This window comes from Schistocerca gregaria, chromosome 1 (genome assembly GCF_023897955.1).
Source record: "Schistocerca gregaria isolate iqSchGreg1 chromosome 1, iqSchGreg1.2, whole genome shotgun sequence".
NCBI classification, from domain to species: Eukaryota; Metazoa; Arthropoda; class Insecta; order Orthoptera; family Acrididae; genus Schistocerca; species Schistocerca gregaria.
Window position 1 is genome coordinate 638,427,180 of NC_064920.1, and position 25,193 is coordinate 638,452,372.

Sequence of the window (25,193 nt, forward strand, 5' to 3'; positions counted from 1 at the left end):
GAGGTTCTGTGCAGAATCGGAGAGAAAAGGATTATACAGATAACACGGACAAGAACAAGTAACCGGATGATAGGACATATGTAAAGAAATCATTGAATAACTTCCATGGTTCTAGAGATAGCTATTGAGGGTAAAAACGTACAGGAAGACGGAGACTGGAGTACATCTAGCAAAGAATTGAGGACGTAGGTTGCAAGTGCTACTCCGAGATGGAGGCTGGCACAGGAGAGAAATTTGTGGTGGGCCGATGATGACCGATGTGTACTGCTTATGGCGCAAAGGTGTAGAACAGAACTATGATCATTTGGAGGAATGCGGGATGACTTTGTTGACCCACGAAGTACACAACTGCTGCAATGTATTATGTCGCTTGACCAACCCATAAAAACGAAAGAGAACGCATGTGACAATCTTTATGTAAAAATGAAAGTATCTACCTTTAGGCAACCATGAGCATATTACTAAGTACAACCAGAAACATAATACTTTCATGGACGTAGCGCGTTATGGAAATGAAACCTGATAACATAGTGGCCTTCTGTGAGTATTTTCATCTGTTCCTGCTTCTCGACTCATCTGTATTCACAGCTGCGACACTCGTACCGTCAACTGAAATCAAACGTAATGGCGTGCATGCATGTTTGGACTGGGACCTGCAGTGAACAATACAGTTCTATAACCCAGACCCATGCGCCTCAATTCATCGGAATGAACTCAGATTCTAACTTCTGTAGTTAAAAGAAAAAGGTAAGGCATACAGCCACTTAAAATGCTAGAAAATATATCAGTCTCTTTGTTTGCACGATAAACGAGATTGTCGGAGAACTCATGAAGCAGACACTGTTTTTGTTTCATAGAAATATATTCAGTAAGTGATTCACAACAGAGCGATTAACTGCAAAATCGTAACAGCACCGGAGCATGTGGCTTACGCAAAAAGGGCATCCATTCTACGTAAGAATCTACTTCGCACAAGTCTGACATACATGCGTGTACTAGGAAAGACTGAATGAAATGCAACCTGCAGATCACAGGACATTCAAAATCAACGTTTACGAGCTCTCCTCGTCTTCAAAATATACTTCGCAACAGAGTTAAAGAATCCCTTGTTCAAAATCCCGTAATTACCGCTCACTATGACGCTTAAATTTGAAATTTGGCTCAAAGGTGCGTACGAGGTTTCTCTGTAATTTTGCAAAAGCGTGGGTGGAGCCCTGCGACGTCACTGTCGTGTTCGACGCCGCTTGAGACAGGGGGCATCTGCCAAGGGCGCCAATTTCAGGGGGCGCCAAATTCATATTCTTGAAAAAAAGAAACCTTGTCTCATAAAGCGCCTAGCATCCAGCGCACGTCGGTCTATCGATTGTTCATATGATTTTGAAACGAATCCCTGTTGGTTTTTGAACGTTTTTGGACTTATTCACAGCTGATATCTGAACGAATATTAATTTTTGAATGCGTGCATTGTTTACGTAGCGTGTCTGCCGGGGGAAACTCCGTTGCATCTCGAAATCAAGAAAAACCTCCCCGCAAACGAACGGGGACAGGGCTATACGTGCTCAGCCAAACAAAGCCGAACGGGTGAATGCCAATCGCTGTTTATGTGGTTGATTAGGTGTGCGAATGATAAGCGTTGTTAGAATTATTAGCAAAGTCCATTGATCCAGACTACCACAGTGGAAATAAACGACTAAAAGCTGTAACAGGTAAGATAGATAATATATAATCTTCTCGGTGTATTCAAGAAAATGAAATTTCGACAGGAAATTTTTGCCAAATCGCTACACTACTAAGGGCTAGTTGTGCAGTCCCCGGCTAGCAGCCACTTAATTCTAGTTAGCTAAAGAATTATTGATGACAAGATTGTTAGGATGAGGAAGGATAAGAAACGGGGACATCACACATCGAAAAACGTGACGATTCCGTATGTACATAAAAATTCCGTGCCATTACTACTAGTTTTCGGTCTCCTGCGTGAGAAACTGGAGCATATGAATGAGACCTGGCACTACTTCCAGGTATGAAACTTTTTCCTTGTAGTAGGCCTAATAGGCGTTTGATACTGATACTTCGTGAATTATATTCTGTCATGTTATTTACCATGTCTGTCATGTTATTTACCATGACCATTTGTGCCACAACAATCTCTCTCATTTGGCGTGTGTTACAATTGCTACGATACTGTAAGGGCCTGTTTCGTTTTATCTAGCAGACAGTGACAAAATACAACTACTCCTTGGCGCTACAGCCCTTGTAGGGCCTTAGCCTTCCGGACAACCTCTGCCCACTCTTCTCTGCTATCTGCCTTGGGTCTCCATCTCCTCACTCTAATCCTTCTCAAGTCCTCCTTCACGTTTTCTAGCCATCTGGTCCGTGGTCTGCCCCTTATACGACGTCCACCGTGTTTTCCTTTGAAAACTTTCTTGACTTTACTGTTCACCACCATTTTTTCTACATGTCTGTAACAACGTAGTCTATTACTCTTTATTTCATTCACAATATCTGGTTTGTTGTACAACTCTCTGATCTCATTATTTCTGATTCTCCAAAAACCTCTATCATTCACTGGCCCGTACATTTTACTAAGTATCTTCCTTTTCCATCTCAACAACAACTCCTCAGCTGGCCTCTGTGGCCGATCGGTTCTAGGCGTTTCAGTCTGGAACAACGCGACCGCTACGGTCGCAGGTTCGAATCCTGCCTCGGGCATGGAAGTGTGTGATGTCCTTAGGTTAGTTAGGTTCTAAGTTCTAGGGGACTGATAGATGTTAAGTCCCATAGTGCTCAGAGCCATTTTTTGAACAAATCCTCATAGTTTTGTGTCATAGCTCAGGTGTCCGAACCATACATCACCACAGGTCTAACTACTATACGATACACAGTCAGCTTCAGATTCCTGCTAAGGTTCAAATGGCTCTGAGCACTATGGGACTTAACTACTCTGGTCATCAGTCCCCTAGAACTTAGAACTACTTAAACCTAACTAACCTAAGGACATCACACACATCCATGCCCGACGCATGATTCTAACCTGCGACCATAGCGGTCGCGCGGTTCCGGACTGCGCGCCTAGAACCGCTAGACCACCGCGGCCGGCTTCCTGCTAAGGCTCCTTGCTTTAAACACCTTAACCAGTTCAAAGTAGCTCCTGTAACCAGCTGCCAGCCTTGCATGTATTACTCCTCTCATATCATTTTTCCCAGTTACCAGTGAGCCAAGATATTTTAAGCTCTCATAGCGCCCATATTCTTTTCCGTTCAAAGTCATGCTTCTTTCTCCTTCACTATATCTTTTCCTTGATGTTAACATATGCTTGGTCTTTGACTGATTAATGGTCAGTCCCATCTCCGCACCATATCCTTCTATTTTTCAAGCTTTTCTTCGAGGTCCTGTTTCCTCCTGGATAACAAATCAATATCATCCGCATATGCAAGCTCCTGAGTCACTTTATGAAACAGTGTTCCCCCAGGGTTGTTGCTTTGTGTCTTTCGCATTACACTCTCCAAGGCGGCATTAAACAGAAAAGTGGAGAGCAGATCACCCTGCCGCAGTCCTTGGTTAACTTCAAATGCCTTTGATAAAGAGCCCTCGATATTTACTTTGCATACTGTTCTTCTCAAAGTCATTTGAACCAATCTTATCAGTTTGTTCGGGACTCCTGCCTCTTGCATTGTCTTCCACACTTGATAACTTTTGATACTATCACAAGCTTGTTTGAAGGTAATGAACAGCTGGTTGACATCGATGTTGTGCTTATATTTTGTCAAGGATCTGTCTGATAGGGAAAATCTGGTCTGTAGTGGATCTATTAGTTCTGAAACCACACTGGTAGTCTCCTAGGTACTCCTCTACACATGTTGTTAACCACCCATCCATGTTTTTTCCTATTACTTTATATACTATACAGCGCAGTGCAATTCCTCTATATTTCCTGCAGTCAGCTTTGTCACGTTTATTATCTATAGGGCAGAGTATTGTTGTACTCCACTGTTTTGGAATATTTTATTTCGGCCATATTTCCACTATAATCTTATACAAAACCCTTACTAGTTTTTCTCCACCATATTTTATCATTTCTGCTGTGATATTGTCTTCTTTAATGATTTTAAGAGTCTTGATACTAACTTTAACTTCTTCCAATGTGGTTTCTGCTGCTGATCTCTGCTGCTCTTTATTTCGGTTTACTTCCTGGTCCCCCTCTTTTGCCATACTGGTATCAACCCCACCTTCGTTTTCCGATTCTGCATTCAGTAGTTCACTAAAATTCTCTACCCATCTGTATAAAATCTGCTCTTTTCCTCCAATCAGATTTCCCTCCTTATCTTTACAGTTAACTGCTCTGGATTGAAATCCTCTCCCTATGTCTTTAACCCTCTTATATAAGTTCCTTGTTTCTTGATCAGTATTTCTCTCTTCTAACTCATCAATCCATTGTTTTCCAAATTCTCTCTTTTTCCTCCTACATTCCTTATCTGCTTCCCTTCTCCTCTCCTGGTATTCTTCTACAGTACCTCTAGTTCTCCTCCGCAGCATTCTTTTTCTTGCCTCATTTCTTTCTTCTGTCTTCCTCCTACAGTCTTCATCAGACCAGCTCTGGGTTCTCGATTGCTTCTTTCTGCCCAATCCAGTTTCAACTGTCTTATGTATTATTCCTTTTACAGTTTTCCATCTTTCTTCAATATCCTCTCCTGCCCTCACTTCAGCTTCACGAAGTCTATTTGCTAAGATAGTTTTATACTGTTGTACTGTATTTTCATCACTTTTAACATGGTATCATCAAATCCTGGCATGATAGCTTTCTTGGTCTGTCTATAATTGGCTATCCTCTGTCTGTATTTGATTCTTAGCAAATAATGATCACTATATTCATCTGCACCACGACAGCTATCCACCTCTAAAATATCTGAAGCATGTCGTCTATCTATGAGTATGTGATCAAACTAATTTTTTGTGATTCCTTGTAACTTTCCTTATATCCTTCCTTTGCATCCATGTGTTTTTAATAATCATGTTATTGCTCATGGCAAGATCAATTAGTCTGATACTATTATCATTAGAAACTTCATACAGACTCTCCTTGCCAGCTTCTTTCCTATACGCAATTTCTTTTCCTACTTGAGCACCGAAGTCCCCCATAACTAGCTTAACATCATGCTTTTCCACCGTTGCTATTTCCTGCTCCGGTTGCTCATAGAATGCATCTTTTTCCACCGACTCCGCATCTTCTGTTAGTACATATGTACAAATGAAGGATATATTCAAGAAACGAGCTTTCATTCGTAATACGCAGATTCTTTCGCTAATAGGCTTCAAGTTCAATGTGGCAGCTTTTTGAGCATTATCAACCAGGAAACCTGTGCCTCCATATCCTCTGCTTCCCCAGCTGTAAAACAGCGTGTGTGTCCCAGATGATAATATTCCACTTCCTTTCCATTTCACTTCTTGTACTGCCGCCATCGTCACGTTATATCTCTCCATCTTCTTTTTCAGGTTCTGTAGTCCTCCAGGCTTGTTCAGTATTCTCACATTCCATGTCGCTAAACACCATTTCGTGTGCCGTTTCCGTTGCCAAGGTCGTTTATATGTTACATCCACCTTTGTCCTTTGGTTCCGTAACAAGCTCTTTTTTCTGGGGTAAGTTTGTTAGCCCCACGCCCTATCCCCATCTTGGAGGATCTGGTTTTTTTTAGGGTACACTTCCCTAGGAGGGTTGGCCACCCTACACCTATAGAGCCCCCCTCCCTCCCCCCCCCCCCCAACACACTTCGTCTGTCTCATTCGTCGAGACCAATCTGGCATGGCTGGCCATGTCAGCAGCTACGCTACCGCCGGCACAACTCTCGGCTTCATCGGAGCACGCAGACCCTCCCGCCCGCCAATGAAGATGCCTACGATAAGGCGGTGTACCCCGGGAGGGAGCGACAAAATACACGTAATCAAATAGAGAAACCATACCAGTCTTGGGTACTATTCTTATTAACAGCTTTTTCGGTATTAGACAAAGACATTCTGATTTTTCATGTAGCAAAACGTTTGAAGAAATTTGATGAGGTAATAGATTCTTTCGCAGAAATGAAAACAAGCATGTAAAGCTGTATCAAAATTCGAGAGAAAAAATTTCTGGGACCTGAGCACTGAAGAAGTATGTACTGTCTTGTTTTCATGTACTGTCTTGCTTGTCTCTTATCTTTACTGTTTTTATGTTTCCTATATTTATTTTACGTCACACAAAAGAGAAAGTCATCAGCTAATAGAAAACAAAGAGGTTTTTTTAAGGGGGTAGGATGTCAAACAGACCGACTGGGAGCATGAGAGGCACCACATGACTTTTTAATTTCGACTGTCCTGAAAATTGGTTTGATGGCTTCCGCTACAAAATTCACTCCTGGAGATGGAAAAAAGAACACATACTTGCTCCGGACACTGCGAGAGGGCTGTACAAGCAATGATCACACGCACGGCACAGCGGACACACCAGGAACCGCGGTGTTGGCCGTCGAATGGCGCTAGCTGCGCAGCATTTGTGCACCGCCGCCGTCAGTGTCAGCCAGTTTGCCCTGGCATACGGAGCTCCATCGCAGTCTTTAACACTGGTAGCATGCCGCGACAGCGTGGACGTGAACCGTATGTGCAGTTGACGGACTTGGAGCGAGGGCGTATAGTGGGCATGCGGGAGGCCGGGTGGACTTACCGCCGAATTGCTCAACACGTGGGGCGTGAGGTCTCCACAGTACATCGATGTTGTCGCCAGTGGTCGGCGGAAGGTGCACGTGCCCGTTGACCTGGGACCGGACCGCAGCGACGCACGGATGCACGCCTAGACCGTAGGATCCTACGCAGTGCCGTAGGGGACCGCACCGCCACTTCCCAGCTAATTAGGGACACTGTTGCTCCTGGGGTATCGGCGAGGACCATTCGCAACCGTCTCCATGAAGCTGGGCTACGGTCCCGCACACCGTTAGGCCGTCTTCCGGTCACGCCCCAACATCGAGCAGCCCGCCTCCAGTGGTGTCGCGACAGGCGTGAATGGAGGGACGAATGGAGACGTGTCGTCTTCAGCGATGAGAGTCGCTTCTGCCTTGGTGCCAATGATGGTCGTATGCGTGTTTGGCGCCGTGCAGGTGAGCGCCACAATCAGGACTGCATACGACCGAGGCACACAGGGCCAACACCCGGCATCATGGTGTGGGGAGCGATCTCCTACACTGGCCGTACACCTCTGGTGATCGTCGAGGGGACACTGAATAGTGCACGGTACATCCAAACCGTCATCGAACCCATCGTTCTACCATTCCTAGACCGGCAAGGGAACTTGCTGTTCCAACAGGACAATGCACGTCCGCATGTATCCCGTGCCACCCAACGTGCTCTAGAAGGTGTAAGTCAACTACCCTGGCCAGCAAGATCTCCGGATCTGTCCCCCATTGAGCATGTTTGGGACTGGATGAAGCGTCGTCTCGTGCGGTCTGCACGTCCAGCACGAGCGCTGGTCCAACTGAGGCGCCAGGTGGAAATGACATGGCAAGCCGTTCCACAGGACTACATTCAGCATCTCTACGATCGTCTCCATGAGAGAATAGCAGCCTGCATTGCTGCGAAAGGTGGATATACACTGTACTAGTGCGACATTGTGCATGGTCTGTTGCCTGTGTCTATGTGCCTGTGGTTCTGTCAGTGTGATCATGTGATGTATCTGACCCCAGGAATGTGTCAATAAAGTTTCCCCTTCCTGGGACAATGAATTCACGGTGTTCTTATTTCAATTTTCAGGAGTGTATACACGTTTGAATTCCCAGAGCGAAATACAATGACTTGTGATAGAATCATGCTGTTTGAAGTGGCGTCGCACAGCACTTTGGCACACTTAAGAGCAAATAACATGTCTTACATTTCTTCAAAGCTGTAGTCTTTGTAGATAAAACTCTTCAGAAAGACGTGCGCTAATAAATCAACATGATTTTGAAAACTTTTTTTTTAAATTTTTGACGTCCTATCTCAAACGCTCGAACGGTGGAGGGGGGCACCACTATCACGTTTTTCCTCGGCTCAGTAATCCAGGGCTGTACTAAGCTATGGCTCAGCATAGATTATTCCATTTCGCGAAACAGTGGAGGAAACAACATTGATTCCTGCCACTGTACAAACTCCTATATTGTTTGAACAAATTTAAGATACCGAGCTCTCATGCATGACGTAAGGATATATAAATGTCCATGCCAATATGTAAGCAAAGGTAACAGAGACGAAAATGTTGTCCTCCAAAAAATATTGTGGGATTATCAAAGGTGGTAATGATTTATCAGATAGGTTGGAAACGGACAGTTCAGTTCCTGTTCACGTGTCCTAATAACAGTTAAAAATTTTATCAGATTTTTGCAGGCTGCTGTGGCCGAGCGGTTCTAGGCGCTACAGTCTGGAACCACGTTGGTGCTACGGTCGCAGGGTTGAATCCTGCCTCGGGCATGGATGTGTGTGATGTCCTTAGGTTAGTTAGATTTAAGTAGTTCTAAGTCTAAGGGACTGATGACCTCAGATGTTAAATCCCACAGTGCTTAGAGCCATTTGAACCATTTTGAATGCGCCAGGGAACTCACATCGTACATGTTAAGAAAATATGCGACGAATCCTTTTGGTGATGTGTGTGAAAGGAATAGTGTTATGATAAGAACTTAACATGTGAAATATTTTTTATCAGTTTGAAAACAACTCAGCAACGTTCAGATGAAACAATCAAGACAACTAATCTAGAATTAAATGCTAAACAAATGAAATGTATCGTAATAAAGTGACTAATTTTTATCGCTAGAATAAATTACAGCAAAGTGAACGTGTTGCAAATGTACTACAGACCTCACCAGATCGCGGTACGATCGAAAGCCCGGGAACTGCACAGAATCATGATTGCAATCTTTTATTTATCTATTAGTTTCCGTTGTTACGCGTGACCTACACCCTTGAAGATACTCCAGTCCGTTTCTCGCACTTATTTCTATTCTTAAAATCCATAGTGCGCTAAAAACGTTAAGACAGGTCGTTGTGATAGTACCAATAAAAGTCACAAGATCGTAGGCCGATCAGAAGATCGGTCAGAACCCGAGATTTTCCGAATTGTGACGTAAACTGAACGAACAGTACGAATAACGTTCAAACGAAGCCCTACTAGTAACACTTCGTGGGCGCCATGTTACAACTGGGCTGCGAGATACGAGGATCTTTGGCCGACACGCCTAGACAGCTGAAGTTCGAATTCCAGTTGAGATCTCTGGTAACGTCGCTTCTGCACGGCCATCTATGGCGTCGTCTTACGGTCACCGCCGACCGGCAGTGTGGTGCGGCGAGGCGGGTGGGCAGAAGGCGGCGCGGCGTCGGCGTCAGCGTCAGCAGTGCGAGGCGAGGAATGCGCGCGTCAACAGGGCGCGGCCGGCCAGCACTCTGCTCGCCATTAGCATAGCCGGTTGCCCGCAGTAAACACGCCAGCCGGTTGGTAACGGGGGCCCGTCCAGCCCTGCCTGCATCGGGCTGCCGACTCCCTCACGTGGTCTCAGCACGGGCGTCGCGAGATTCGCTAGTCACGTGTTATGATTTACCAGTCGTCCCCCAACGCTACTATTTTTTAAAAAAAAATTCGGACTCCCATGTGTCAAACAGCTTCGAACGTCTCATCACTTTGCAAAGAAGTTAATGTGTCAAATATTTTAGGTTAAGCAAGTAACGAGTAAAAGTTAAGTAAAGGTTTGAAATATGTTTGTCGCTAAGTGCTCTCATTATCAAAGAATGGATGAGTGGAGCCTTGATAATCTGCGCTTCGTTTTAAGCAAAAGCTAATTCTTTCGCTCTTGTGTATACGTCATATCTGCTTAACTATATGCGGTACAACGATATAATTTTGCAGATAATTCAGTTGTGTATATGGATACAGTCTGCAAAATGTGTTGCGAAGAGGGTTGGTGTTAGAGAGGTAATAAATTAAATCGTCATTCCTGACGTTGAACACCGAAAACGTAGTATGCAATAAACATTTCTCCTTTCATCATTTTGTTGGGGGCCATCAATGGGAAAAAGTTTGTTAAAGATATGAAATTATGTTTCCTTTACTTTTGTACAAACATAAGAAAAATTTGGAGTAGGTATTAAAATTCATGGAGAAGAAGTAAAAACTTTTAGGTTCGCCGATGACATTGTAATTCTGTCAGAGACGGCAAAGGACTTGGAAGAGCAGTTGAACGGAATGGACAGTGTCTTGAAAGGAGGATATAAGATGAACATCAACAAAAGCAAAACGAGGATAATGGAATGTAGTCGAATTAAGTCGGGTAATGCTGAGGGAATTACATTAGGAAATGAGACACTTAAAGTAGTAAAGGAGTTTTGCTATTTAGGAAGTAAAATAACTGATGATGGTCGAAGTAGAGAGGATATAAAATGCAGACTGGCAATGGCAAGGAAAGCGTTTCTGAAGAAGAGAAACTTGTTAAAATCGAATATAGATTTATGTATCAGGAAGTCGTTTCTGAAAGTATTTGTTTGGAGTGTAGCCGTGTATGGAAGTGAAACATGGACGATAACTAGTTTGGACAAGAAGAGAATAGAAGCTTTCGAAATGTGGTGCTACAGAAGAATACTGAAGATAAGGTGGATAGATCACGTAACTAATGAGGAGGTATTGAATAGGATTGGGGAGAAGAGAAGTTTGTGGCACAACTTGACTGGAAGAAGGGATCGGTTGGTAGGACATGTTTTGAGGCATCAAGGGATCACCAATTTAGTATTGAAGGGCAGCGTGGAGGGTAAAAATCGTAGAGGGAGACCGAGAGATGAATACACTAAGCAGATTCAAAAGGATGTAGGTTGCAGTAGGTACTGGGAGATGAAGAAGCTTGCACAGGATAGAGTAGCATGGAGAGCTGCATCAAACCAGTCTCAGGACTGAAGACAACAACAACAACAACATGAAATTATGTGTAAAGTTGTTGTAGTCGTTAAGCGCTCTCATTCTCAAATAGTGGATAAAAGTAGTCTGGGGCCACTACAGTCATGACTGTTAAGTCATGCTGCCTCAAAACGTATACACCGTTCCCCACTGCAACACGTGACGTATGAAATAAACTTCGAACGTATGATTATACCTCTTAATGAGTAAACAATGACAGCGTTTTAAGTTTTTGATTTCGGTCAGTAATTATGTGTTTCAAGAAAAAAAGAAATCGACACACAATGAAGGAATTATCCGAATGGGACGGAAATTGGTACAGACAAACAAACGATTACAATTTCCTAAAAATTGGATGTTTTACTCAAGAGAAAAAGCTTAGAAATTGAGTAACTCAATAATGCGTTGGTCCGTCTCTGGTCCTTACGCAAGCTGTTGTTCGGCGTGGGATTGATAGAGTTGTTGGACGTCCACCTGAGGGGTATCGTGCCAACTTCTGTCCAACGGCTCGTTACATCCTCAAAATTATTGGAGGGCCCTGTTGTGTCGTTATAGGACTCTTGAAATTATGAGCCGACCAGGGTGGCCGAGCGGTTCTAGGCGCTACAGTCTGGAGCCGCGCGACCGCTACGGTCGCAGGTTCAAATCCTGCCTCGGGCATGGATGTGTGTGATGTCCTTAGGTTAGTTAGGTTTAAGTAGTTCAAAGTTCTAGGGGACTGATGACCTCAGCAGTTAAGTCTCATAATGCTCAGAGCCATTTGAACCATTTTTTTTTATATTTAGCATATAACTCCTCAAATTCTTGAGACCATCCAAGGTTGTACTCCTTCCGGTACCCATGTGGACTATATTTCCTGGTATTTTAGTATTAAATGTAAATGTAAGTTTTCTCAAGCACCATAGAGCGATCATACGGGGGCTGGCCACCTGAGCAGCTGCCTGAATTGCAGTCTTAGTTAGTGTGTTGTTTCTCTTCCTAAAAAAATAAGTCCCCGGGGGCTAAGAGTGAGCCAACACCATGTTGAATTCCAGCATTACCGATGGAGGGCGCCGCGAATTTGTAAGTCATTTTCAGCCAGGTGTCCGGATACTTTGGATCACATAGTGTACATGCGAGTTCGACTCTCGTGACACCTTGTTGTCATCTCCGCATTACATAGGGGTGTCGGCAATCGATTGTGCATGTCGGTACTGGAAATTTTAATCGTCTTTCTGCATTTCACAACTACTTACTGACGACGAGGCGTAGCGATATAGAGCTGCGCCGATAGCCTCATGGAGCGAAAAAGTCGTTTCGTCGATTCCACTATGTATTTTTGAGGTGCACCAGACGCTATTTTCGTTTCTTGTGGTGCTTTCGCATTAAGAAATGTACTTCGATTATGTTTGATGAGCACTCTCAATTCAAACAGAATATCAATTTCGATATTCCTTATGAACTACTTTTATTTTTTAATGGGCATAAGAGGAGAATCCTTCGTAGATTTCAAGAAACACGTCACGAGTCTGGGCACTAGTAACTACAGCCTTCCCGTGAAAGAGCAGAGGAAGCTGAGTTTCTCACGAGCGGTGTTATTGTAATATACGTTACAGAAGTTTGTTGACTCCAGCAGGGGTGTGAGCTCTTCAAGGTCCTCTAGCCCTCTATGCGCCGACAAGGGCTTCACCTCCCCCTTCCTTCCGTTTCCATAATTAACTATGACAACTGTACATTCATTGCACGTCTCACATACAGACACACTAAACTGAAGAGAAAAGAGAACCTCTACCTTCCAATTGTCTCGAGAAATTTCCCCCAAAATTGATGCGATCATTCGAAAGGAAGGGATGATACGTACGTCTCATTATCTTTTGTAAGCTGTTATACAATATTGGCAATCAACCTCATTCGAAATGGAAACGCCTCATGGTATAAGAACAGTAGCTGAGAGGTACAGAGCTCCTTGTATGAGGCACTCTAAGAGTGGCAGTATGTTAGAGGTAGCGCCGGTTCAGTGGTACAACAGTACATCCGAAGATTGTGCGCCTTACCAGACGTTCATACCCTGTTGAAAACAGCATCGTCAGGTCACGAATGTTCCCATCGTGCAGAAGAAACAATGGGTGGCGCCGACGAGACTTGTTGCTCAGCTGAAGGCTGCAGCAGCGCGACACCACGTCAGCTCCGACTCACGGAGAGATACGTGACTTCTGGGTAGCCAGTGTCAGCTGCCCAAGCGCAACGTGCGATGACTGTAGTTCCACGTCCAGACCTTTTCTCAGTTATTAACGTCACACCCTGAATAACTGCGGATATTCCGTAAAAATTGTATGCTCTCCGTCCAAGATTGCTTTTCTATATGACTTGCTCGATATCACGAAATAACTCAGTAGATTAGATTATAAATTTTCTCTGGGAAAGTAGTCAGTTCTCCCAATACTTATACTGAACCCTTAGTTTACGAAGAAGAGTGGCACTCATTTCCTGTGGACTTCATAGATGTCACCAGAAAAGCATTACATATCTGAAGAAATGAAAATCCGACGTAGAAATAGATTCTGTCGAGAGAGTCAGAGGGGCCCGTTTTGGGACGCTATTGTTATATACCTGTTTCAACGGCGTCTAGTAGGTACGATGTTCGGGCAGCTGACATTTATTTTTGCCGATAATCTCCAGATGGACGCACTCCAAAGGCTTGAAACTAAATACGAGGAAATCCCAAAAAATTTAGAATCACAGCAAAAGAAAATCACGACTGAATTCAACGAAAATTTGTCCCCTGTTCTTCTTGATCTTATCCTAATATCAGATGAGAAACTTAATAACATTTCGAGTTGGTAGATAAAAAGAAAAAGAACCATTATCGCCACGTGCTGGAAGAGTTCCGCTCCAAATATTTCGAAACATTCTTTAACGTAATTTGAACTGGATGCTTTCTGTGAAGCCTCCACTACCGTTGTATAATCCAACACAGATGAAGTACTGAACCCTGTAGACAGAACTATGAAGGCCTTTATGCATTACATCTGCAACATTCACCTCTCTGATAGCCTCAAACGCCCAGTGAAGATGGTAATGACCAGAACAGTCACACGACTACCATGCTTCATGGGCTGTTCAGTATGTTCGCTCGCCCCCTCCCCTCCACCCCCCACCACCCAATACCTTAATCGCAGATCAGATGCCCATCATCTCAGCACAAACATGTCTGTTTAATCGAGAACATAGCTGTATCTGTTTATAAAACAATTACTTTGTTCAACTTATTCTCCATTCCTGCTTTCCACTTGTGCAACAGTCTACTCTGCACTCTAAGCAAAATTACTTAGCTTGTTGTTCTTAAAGATAACTTCTGTATGTAATGTGTCTAATTTTTACCTCGAAAATTAAAGGTACGGTGATTTCTCACAGGCCAACAGTGAAGAAAGCGGTTTCTTTTTTCTTTAATTATACTACTTTCTCCTCGTTTTTCTGCCATTCATGCTCTTTTGCTTTTGTCCTGTATAGGTAACTAGTATTACAATACATTCTCGGGTTGGTCTCTTTAAATAATACTGTTATTCTAGTCTTCACAAACAAATACAAACTGTTTTTCCATCTTTAGTTATTTATGTGTTTACTGATTATGGCAGTAATATGTCTAAGCTTTGGATTCCAGACTAAATATAAGAAAAATTGAAACACATTTGCCATTATTAATGTATTGATGAAATTTGGATATTCACATATAAGGGAGAGTCTTATAGCCCTAGTCTATCCACTATAAACAAATTAATGAATATCGCTGTACTGATACCGTAGATAATCACCTTATGACAAAGCTGACTGTTGGCATGAGCATAGTTAAGTATCACTTGGTACGGATCGGCTAAAACCATTTTTCAGTCGATAGTTTTCTATCTTGTAGATCCAACGTGGAAGCAGTGGGATAAACTTGGTTCTGGCACACTTTTGATATCAAACTGATATGCAAATTAATTAAATTGTGACCTTACGCTATTGTTATGCTATGTATTTTTTCGTGTAACCTGCCCGCCTCCCCTTAACCTATTGTTCTGTTACTTGATTTATGACCTCCCTACAGATAAATTGTCCTTTCCCTCCCACTCCCCCTCTCCACCCCTACAGAAACATCCAAGCCTCCCCCTCCACCTCACCACTACAAGCACACATTTACTCCTGAGTTATTCGAATAGACCTCCGCCACTCCATCAGTTTTATGACTAATAAAAAAATTGGTCAATTAATTAATAGCTCCATTACCAACTTCCATTCCACTCCCATCCGCCACCTGGAAAGTGGCGGGAAAGAGACACAGTTGATTGGCTACTTGGCGGGAAATCGGTTGCAGCGTATGGAATATTCTTTATGCAGTTTCTGGTAGACAAGGCAATATGAGGAATATTATTTATTTAAACAATTTGTGGGATACAATGCAGTGTTTGGAATATAGTTTATTTATTTATTTAAAGAATTTGTTGGGAAATTGATTAGAGTGCATGGGATTCTCTTTATTTAAACAGTTTGTCTCCTGTCAATATTTTGCTGAAAAACCTTCGTTCCACAAGGCATAACCTCTGAAGTACTCCTGTTCTTACTAGGTTCATACTTTTTCTACTGCGTGTAAGGCTTCAGATAAGATCACTGTCTGACAGTGTCTCGATTTGCAGGCTTGAGGAGACTACATAGCGCAAAAAAAAGAAAGAAATCGTAATGTGTGCCTTTAATAACAAATGATACATTTTCACGACTGCCAGCTGCATTAACTTTTTTTCCTTCTTATTTCATAATGCAACGCAGCAGTGTGTGTTGCGGCCCAATTTTGGATGCTTTGATGCGGTAGGACGGCTGTCTCGCATGTTTTTGGCCTATTTTGCGGCCAGAAGTGCCAGGAAAAAATTACTAATTCCTAGCTTTGCAATATTATTGTGGCAATTTGTGGTAATTTGAGGTCATCGGTCCCTAAGCTTACATACTACTTAATCTAACTTAAACTAACTTACGCTATGGACGACACGCGCACCCATGCCCGAGGAAGGACTCCAATCTCCGACGGGGACAGCCGCGCGGACCTTGACAAGACGCCTTAATGTGATAATGCTCAAGTCTAAAAAAATGTATTACTGTCTCGTTCTAAGGAAGACACCCAGATTTATAACAGTCTTTGTCCATGTGCGTTCAGTGGGTTGGATTGGGTTGTTTGGGGGAAGAGACGAAACAGCGAGGTCATCGGTCTCATCGGATTAGGGAAGGACAGGGAAGGAAGTCGGCCGAGCCCTTTGAAAGGAACCATCCCGGCATTTGCCTGGCGCGATTTAGGGACATCACAGAAAACCTAAATCAGGATGGCCGGACGCGGGATTGAACCGTCGTCCTCCCGAATGCGAGTCCAGTGTGCTAACCACTGCGTTAGGTGAAAATAGGTTCACCTGTTGCACGTGAGATAGTATTGCTCCCCTGTTGCCTCGTTCTCCTCGATCCACATTCAATTTCTCGTTTAATGCAGTATGTTCTTTCATCTGGATGGTCTCATGGATATAAAATAAGGAAGGAAATGGCCAGCTTTTTGAGTGTAATGCAACAGCGAACTTAACAAGACTGACACGTGATCTGCTTGGCAACAGAATCTCGTTTCCGTCAAAGACTAACGAGAGTCTTTGACATCGCACAATATCCATACTAACGTAGAGAAAGGCCGCAGTGAATCAACTAAACCGTCAAGGGCAAAAATGCGATAGTACGCCTTGGCGTCGGTGTCAGTGCTTTGTTCGAAACAACCTTGCGCGAGATTTATGCGTCACGACATCTCTCATTCGGAGTTCTGTGTTTGTTCGAACAAGTGGTCCGTAGTCCGAACATGACGACGCACGAGAACAGAACTCAGAAAGACAGGAGAAATAGTGCAGCGAGGAAACAGGTAAGGCAGACCGGAATACCTTTCCTGTGGCGAGCGACGATTATGTCACAGCTTGTCCGTGGGAGGCCTGAGCGTGCGCAACAGTTTCCTGGGCGGCCTTGGGACGGTGTCTCCGTCGCGTTGTTATGCAAAGCGACCAGCGCTGCAGCGAGCACGTTGTCTGGCCACTACACGCACACCCCACGAGCTATCGGGACCTGTCGTTACGGACCGCAGAAATGGTTATATTAGTAACGGGCAACTCGATTCCAGCATATTTACGAGAACCGGTGATAACTTCTCGAAAAGAAGACTTCCCGGTTCATGGTTCGGATCGGTTCATGTCTCCAGCACTCGGGGCCAGAAGGAGGACAATTCTTGGATATGCTCTTGGAAGTTTATTGTCAGTTGCGAATTCCTTTACTTCTGACTCCTGCCCTTCTGTAACAAGAGCAATTTGGCACCAGCTTTCATTCAAAAGCATTCCACTAAGATCTGTTCGATTACCTTAAAAACATATCGTAAATACTGGGTGATCAAAAAGTCAGTATAAATTTGAAAACTGAATAAATCACCGAATAATGTAGATCGAGATGTACAAATTGACACACATGCTTGGAATGACATGGGGTTTTATTAGAACCAAAGAAATACAAAAGTTAAAAAAATGTCCGACAGATGGCTCTTCATCTGATCAGAATAGCAATAATTAGCATAACAAAGTAAGACAAAAGAAAGATGATGTTCTTTACAGGAAATGCTCAATATGTCCACCACCATTCCTCAACAATAGCTGTAGTCGAGGAATAATGTTGTGAACAGCACTGTAAAGCATGTCCGGAGTTATGGTGAGGCATTGGCGTCGGATGTTGTCTTTCAGCATCCCTAGAGATGTCGGTCGATCACGATACACTTGCGACTTCAGGTAACCCCAAAGCCAATAATCGCACGGACTGAAGTCTGAGGACCTGGGAGGCCATGCATGACGAAAGTGGCGGCTGAGCACACGATCATCACCAAACGACGCGCGCAAGAGATCTTTCACGCGTCTAGCAATATGGGGTGGAGCGCCATCCTGCATAAACATCGTACGTTCCAGCAGGTGTTTATCAGCCAGACTGGGGATGATGCGATTCTCTAACATATCGGCGTACCTCTCACTCGTCACGGTAGCAGTCACTGACGTTTTGCTGTCCAGCGCCATCTGTCGGGCATTTTGTGAACATTTTTTTTTCTTTTTGGTTCTAATAAAACCTCATGTCATTCCAAGCATGTGTGTCAATTTTTACCTCTATCTACATTATTCCGTGGTTTATTAAGTTTTTAAATTTATACTGCCTTTTTGATCACCCGGTATATGACAGGATAAAATACGTTTAAAACAGTGATGTGATTTGTACAATACAGCCAACCGGTTGCAACAAGATCTAACTTGACCTGGTTTGGGCAACAGCTATGAGTATCTTCATCAGAAAACCCAAAACAGTTAACTTAACAGATTACAAAACCATTAACATAGAGGTAAACCAAGAATAGATTGTTACATACCGAAAAAAATCAAGAGACAAATAAACTCTCACGTAGCGACAGAAGTACAGATTTACGAGCAAAATGCCTTCGTCATATAAAATACCCTTTTAAAAACGTATTTAACACCATATAAAGATTACAAGTATTGTAACAATGGTACTTGTCACTGAAAACTATAGCTACATGACGTACACACTATACGTTACTAAGGGCTGTAAGAGGGAACAGGCACTGGAGGTAGCAACAGACTAATGGGCTCATAGGCAGAAGTTGCGACAACATGGACACGAAATAAGTCACACCATCTGTTAATAGTCGAGGAACTTAGCAGCTTACATTAACAAAAATATTTTAAATAACATAGAAGTGTTCTTCCCCCAAGTCAATAGAAGTAAATTGTCGAGGCTGTTCGGTGTTCAGTGTAATACTAGAGCAAAGATCTAAAAAACATTCCCAAACATTTATACATTGACACCGTTACTTTCAATAAAAACAGACATGAATTACAATCTGAATTCGAAATTAATATTGTCATCTGTATTTACAAGGTCAAGGGAATAATTGAAGGTATTGACACTACTGGCCATTAAAATTGCTACACCACGAAGATGCCGTGCTACAGACGCGAAATTTAACCGACAGAAGATGCTGTGATTTGCAAGTGATTAACTTTTCAGAGCATTCACATGCTGACACGAGGAAAGTTTCCAAACGATTTCTGATACACAAACAGTAGTTGACCGGCGTTGCTTGGTGAAACGTTGTTGTGATTCCTCGTGTAAGGAGAAGAAATGCGTACCATCACGTTTCCGACTTTGATAAAGGTCGGATTGTAGCCTATCGCGATTGCGGTTTATCGTTTCGCGACAATGCTGCTCGTGTTGGTCTAGATCCAATGACTGTTAGCTGAATATGGAATCAGTGGGTTCAGGAGGGTAATACGGAACGCCGTGCTGGATCCCAACGGCCTCGTATCACTAGCAGTCGAGATGACAGGCATCTCATCCGCATGTCTGTAACGGATCGTGCAGCCACGACTCGATCTCTGATTCAACGGATGAGGACGTTTGCAAGACAACAACCGTCTGCACGAACAGTTCGACGACGTTTGCAGCAGCATGGACTATCAGCTCAGAGATCATAGCTGCGGTTACCCTTGACGCTCCATCACAGACAGGAGCGCCTGCGATGGTGTACTCAACGACGAACCTGGGTGCATGAATGGCAAAACGTCATTTTTTCGGATGAATCCAGGTTCTGTTTACAGCATCATGATGGTCACATCCGTGTCTGGCGACATCGCGGTGGACGCACATTGGAAGCGTGTATTCGTCATCGCCATACTGGCGTATCACCCGGCGTGATGGTATGGGGTGCCACTGGTTACACGTCTCGGTCACCTCTTGTTCGCATTGACGGCACTTTGAACAGTGGACGTTTCATTTCAGATGTGTTACGAACCGTGGCTCTACCCTTCATTCGAACCCTGCGAAAACCTACATTTCAGCAGGATAATGCACGACCTCATGTTGCAGGTCGTGTACGGGCCTTTCTGGATACAGAAAATGTTCGACTGCTGCCCTGGCCAGCACATTCTCCAGATCTCTCACCAATTGAAACGTCTGTTCAATGGTGGCCGAGCAACTGGCTCGACACAATACGCCAGTCACTACTCTTGATGAACTATGGTATCGTGGTGAAGCTGCATGGGCAGCTGTACCTGTACACGCCATCCAAGCTCTGTTTGACTCAATGTCCAGGCGCATCAAGGCCGTTATTACGGCCAGAGGTGGTTGTTCTGGGTACTGAATTCTCAGGATCTATGCACCCAAATTGCTTGAAAATATAATCACCTGTCAGTTCTAGAATAATATATTTGTCCAATGAATACCCGTTTCTGATCTGCATTTCTTCTTGGTGTAGCAATTTTAATGGCCAGTAGTGTATTTATTTATCTGCTGGGTAGGTTGACAGCACCGACTCAGCAGTCATATACACCAACTTCAGTGTTATTCTTGTGCGTTAGCAGCATCGTGTCAGTGAATAGCTCTCTGTAATGATTTCAGAGCGATAGCTGTCTTGATGAGCGAAAAATGTAACAGTAGATAAAGCGCTTCGAAGGTAGACACGTATATGTTCGTTATAAGGACGTCCTATGGGCCATGTATTTCAGAAATGGGCAGCAACATCGAGGCGCTTCAGCGACCGGTTCGTGATGATCGTCATGTCTGAATTACTCATATTGTGAATGAGTTGAACATTTCATACGGTACGACATTTGCATCGCCCGTGAATCTCTAAACTATCACAAAGTTTGTGCTCGTTGGGTACCATATCGCTGGACAGACAAACACAAGCAGGAACGTTTATGGAATATTCCGTCCGTTCTTGGAGGAACATAGACATATTAATAACTTTATTACAAAGTATTAATGTTCCACAGTAATATTTATTAGTTCGTTATGGACCGTCTTTCGCCTCGGCAATGAGGTAGGGCTATAACTACTAGAATGACTGAGCAAGAGACGAGTTTCGAGTGACAAAGAGAAATTCCACCTTTGCTGAACAAGCTCTGAACTAATGTCATTCAAATTGTATGAAATGCGATGTTTTTCATAAAGGAGCTAAATGTAGAAAACTAAGGCCGGCCGGGGTGGCTGGGCGGTTCTAGGCACTACAGTCTGGAACCGCGCGACCGCTACGGTCGCAGGTTCGAATCCTGCCTCGGGCATGGATGTGTGTGATCTCCTTAGGTTAGTTAGGTTTAAGTAGTTCTAAGTTCTAGGGGACTGATGACCTTAGAAGTTAAGTCCCATAGTGCTCAGAGCCATTTCAACCATTTTTGTAGAAAACTAACATTACTTGAAATTCTGGCCATTAATAAACACCACTCAAAGAATCCTGGCCTGGTATTTAATGACCAAACACTGTTATTATTCCTCTCACCATTAGCTGATAAGCTTCTTATAGCTGTTTCAAACCCACATTTCATAGACATCTTTCTTCCATCCCTTTATTCGGTCTGTTCGTCACATTCGTAAGTTTGTTCATATGACATAGTAACCTGTGCCATTACACACCTGTAGAACATTCTGTTTTATACAATTTGATAGTTTTAAAATTTGAATATACTGTAATAAAACATTTATTTGTTCAGTGTCTCTTTAGGCATTACTTCATGCCTGTGTTTTGTATCGATGTAGTCATAAAATGTCACGTATCTTTGTACATCTATGAATTCTCGCTGAAGTAGTGTGGACTATCTGTTTAGCATTAAGTTATCTGACGACGGCCTAAGAAGCCGAATGCTAGTTCATAACGAACTAATAATTATTGTTGTGCAGCGTTAATAGTCTGTATTCAAGTTATTAACAAACGGGAACGTTTGGAAATCTTAAAACCACATTTTTGAAGGGGAAGGAGAAGACTTTCTCAGTCGCCTGATAACCGTTGATGAGACGTGGGTCTGTCACTCGAACGGAGTTAGCGACAGAGCACGGTGTGGAAGTGTGGTGTAGAAACATCCATATTCTTCAACAGCAAAAACATTCAAAAGGCAAACTTTTGCAGGAAAGGTGATAACCTTAGCGTTATGCAATATGTAAATTCCTGTAGTGATTCTTGGCACTCCCAAAGGCTCAACAGTGAATAGTGACAATTATGGTGAAGTATTGCGAGACTTGACACCCAGACTCAAAACGAGGAGCAGAGGCAAGCAGCTTCCAGATGGTGTGATTTTGCTTCAGTATATTGCCCGCCCCCATACAGACCGGGAAAAGTATCCACTGCGTTAAAAATCTTGGTTTTGAGCTACTGGTTCATTCACTGTTAAGTCCTGACCTAGCTCCAAGTGATTCTCAATTTCTTGGTCTCATGAAGCAGAACCCGTGAGGACCCAATTTTTCGTCAAATGATGGATGTGCACGTCTAGTGCAGCACAGAATAAGGAAATTCCTCAAGAGATGGACAAACCGCATAGATGTTGAAGGAGTCTATGTAGAGAAAATACATCTGCCTAATATCGTCCGACCAGGGAACATGTTTCCAGTCATCAGCAGCCCAATTTCGGCGTTGACGGTCACAGGCGTGGCGTAAAGCTCTGTGTTGTGTAGCCATCATGGGTACATGAATCGGCCTTCGTCTCCGAAAGCCCATATCTATGATGTTTCGTTGAATGGCTCGCACCGCTGAAACTTGTTGATGGGCCAGCACTGAAATCTGCAGCAGTTTGGCGAAGGACTGCACTTATGTCACGTTGAACGATTCTCTTCAGTCGACGTTGGTCCCGTTGTTGCAGGATCTTTATCCGGCCGCAGCGATGTGGGAGATTTGATGTTTTACCGGATTCCTGACATTCACGGTACACCCGTGATATGGTCGTACAGGAAAACCCCCACTTCTTCGCTACCTAGGAGATGATGCGTCCTATCGCTCGCGCACCGACTATAACGCCACATTCAAACTCACTTAAATCTTGGTAACCTCCCGTTGTAGCAGCAGTAAGCGAAGAAACAACTGCACAAGATACTTGTTTTGTCAAATATGCTTTGACGACCGCGGCGCCGTATTCTGTCTGTTTACGTATCTCTGTATCTGAGTACGTATGTCTATATCACTTTCTTTGGCGCTACATTGTACGTTACTTGCAGTATTCTCTTCCCAATAAACGATTGTGTGTTGAAAATTGCCTCTACTCCTTGGCATTTCCTCGTATTTAAACGCTATAGATTTCTTAATAGAAGAAGAACAAGGAAGAGTAGGTTTTATTCTCCACTGAAAATGACTTGATTACGGACGAAGATCCTTTTTGGAACGTCTGGAATAAAACCGACTGTATTTACATTTCGGAAGAAATTCCAGATCTTTGACCTCAAGCCATTTAAGTAAATAATAGGAAGCTGCATGTTCGTGTCGGGTTCAATCTCTGATGTCTCCAATGCGAGTCTAGTGCCCTAATCATTGCTCCACTCTACCGGAAATGGAAGTTACGTCGTCTTGGATTGATTAGTGGGATTAATTAAAAGGGAGGAAGTAGGAAGTGCAGCAAAGCTTGGAATATCATACCTCATAACAGACTAAAACTGTTTGCCGGACTAGGATTTGAATTAGGAACCTTGACTCAGGCGGACAAATGGTCTTACAAGCTGAACTATATGGGCAAAATTACTGAATTTCAGGTCCGCCTACAAGCAGCACTCAGCAGCAACTGTTCTGTAAAGTGAAAAAGTGTTACTTGCGAGTGACGTTCTGCAAAAGCATGTGTTTGTGTGTGCAGTCTAACAGATGAGAAAGGATATTTCGAAACTGGCCAAGCTCCCAATAGACAGTAATGTGCGGAGGATCATACATAACCCAACAACTTACAAAAATTAAAAACTGAATGAAGAGTACCCACTGACGATGGCACGAAAGTGCTTACACAGGTTTGGGCTTGTATAAAAACAATTGCTTGCGTAACATGCTGACCTGAAATCCAGTAATTTTGTTTGCAAATAGTTCAAGTGGCTCTGAGAACTATGGGACTTAACATCTGAGGTCACCACTCCCTTAGAACTTAAAATGCTTCAACATAACTAATCTAAGGACATCACACACAACCATGCCCGAGGCAGGATTCGAACCTGCGACCGTAGCAGTCGCGCGGTTCCAGACTGAAGTGCCTAGAACCGGTCGGTCAAAAAGGCCGGCCTTTTGTTTGCAAACACGCCTACTGCGAGAGCTGCAATATCAAATCGTGAGTTATCCAGCTAAAAGTCACAACCGTTTGTGATCTGCGGGGTAGCCATGTAGATCCAGGCCCGCAACCTCGAGAGAGCCCGTGGTATTAAACGTCAACATGCAAGAAGAAAGGTCGCTTCCTAAGCCCTGGGAGACTCACGATGTGCTCTAAACAATCGCCTTTAATTAGGGAGATAACTTTCCGCTGCGTGCTCGCGACGTGGTCACTGTAATGTGCAGCTGACACAGCGTCTGCTATATTTTTTGCCGTGTTGTTCGACAAGAATGAGAGAGTACCAGCAGCCGTGATCTGCGTATAGGTTGCGATCATCGGGCGCTGCGTTCTTTCCCCGCGCGCCTGGACCTTGGCCTTCATTACATAAGGAAGCCGCGAGTCGTGCCAGAAAACTGCAGACGCCAGCAGCTCCTCTCCCTATCGGCCGCAGAGGCGTTGAAGTCTCCGGGCTGGAGTCCGGCTGACGTAAGAGGCCGCCGCCGGCTGCCCTTCCTGGCTTCTGGGAAAAGAAATGTCTGCGCGCTTGTTTGTGGAAACAACTGTGACGCACGTCGTGGCGCGGCCTTATGTAACGGGGTGAGACGCGGGCCCCGGGGTGCCGTTAGGTGTTCGGGCGCTCGGGAGCTCAACGGTAAACAAACCCTAGTAAACAGGCAACGCGCATGTTCCAGCAACTGTGTGGAATGTCGGTAGGTGTTTACAGGTTGGAGAACCTTTAAAAGCAATCGCCGCAAGTCAACAGCATGCGGATATTACACGGGAATCCGAAATGAAACCAGAGTGACAGCACTGTTGCTTTTACACCCGACAATCAAGGAGGGGAGGTAGTAACAGTAAAGGGATCGGCTAACGTGCTACTCTCTGGTAACAGTGATTGCAGTTAAAGTTACTTTTCGATAACTAGTATTTGTGACAGTTTTAAACAACATCTTGCGAACTCACAACGTGTATCCCTTCGCACTCGACTAGCATTGAAATGTTCCTTCTGTTATTTGTCACCATAACTGTTATAGGTAATGGCAAGTATATCTGCTAACTAGTATATTTGGCCAGCTGAACTTCGTCTACGCAGCGAAAGTGATACGCTCTTGGCTATATAAGCGATTACTTTTCCTACGGTT